Below are 1,117 nucleotides of genomic sequence, written 5' to 3'. Positions count from 1 at the left end.
TTTAACTAACGTTAAACTAATTTGATTATCTATTTTAAAACAAATAAATTTAATTATGCATGATTGGTGTGTAATCTAATTAAATAAATTAATATATGCTAGTTTTTTTTAAATAATAATTTTATTTCATATTAATGTTTTTTAGCATGAATAATACTATATATCTAAGTATTTTTGTTAACCAAGTCTAACCAAATTGGTCTAATATTAATAAAAATCAATTATAAATAGCTTTATTCTAAGTCTTATTATTTAATTTGGTTAGACTTTATTCATAAAAAAATTTGAATGTATAGCATTATTCTTTTAACATTAACTTATATAATTAATTAAAATAATTATGCATTTATACAATAATAATATAGTAGGATTGATATACTTTATAATAAAATAATTAATTAATGCTAAATTAATTTAATTAGCTATTTTAATATTAAATAATTATAATTATGCATGATTGGTTCAAAGCAACGTTGATAAAAAAAATTTGGGCAAATCACTGATATAAATCAAGGGGAGGAAAAATTTACGCAAATCAGCCAAATCAAAAACTAGTTTATGAATCAACCAAGAGACATTTCTATATAGTTCGAATCAGTCTGATTCGAACTTCATCTTTATGTAATTCGAATCATACTAATTCGAATTACACTCACACGCACACACCCACTAATTCGAATCAACCTGATTCGAATTACACACTGTAATTCGAATCAGGGTGATTCGAATTACACCCACACACGCGTTCCTAAGTAGTTCGGATTTGACTGATTCAAATTACTCACTTTTTGGCTCTAGTAGTAATTCGAATTGGGCTGTTTCGAATTACTCATGCTTCGGCTATAAAAGGAGTTCGAACCAACCTCATTCAAACCACTTCTCCATTATCATACCCCACAAAATCCCAGAGAAAACGATCCAGATTCGCTCCAACAAAGGCTCGAGTAGGATATTCAGCCCATGGGGGATAATCCGGACAGACTATATCGTTTGGATAGAGTAGCTCATATAGCTGGGGTCATCAACGAAGAGATTAGTACGTAATATTTTTTTTAAAGTAGGATTAAGTAACTTATTCGTTTGTTTATATACGTTATGTTAGTGGTTTTGATGATAA

This window comes from Arachis hypogaea, chromosome 19 (genome assembly GCF_003086295.3).
Source record: "Arachis hypogaea cultivar Tifrunner chromosome 19, arahy.Tifrunner.gnm2.J5K5, whole genome shotgun sequence".
Taxonomy (NCBI): domain Eukaryota; kingdom Viridiplantae; phylum Streptophyta; class Magnoliopsida; order Fabales; family Fabaceae; genus Arachis; species Arachis hypogaea.
Note: the sequence above shows the minus strand (reverse complement) of the source record.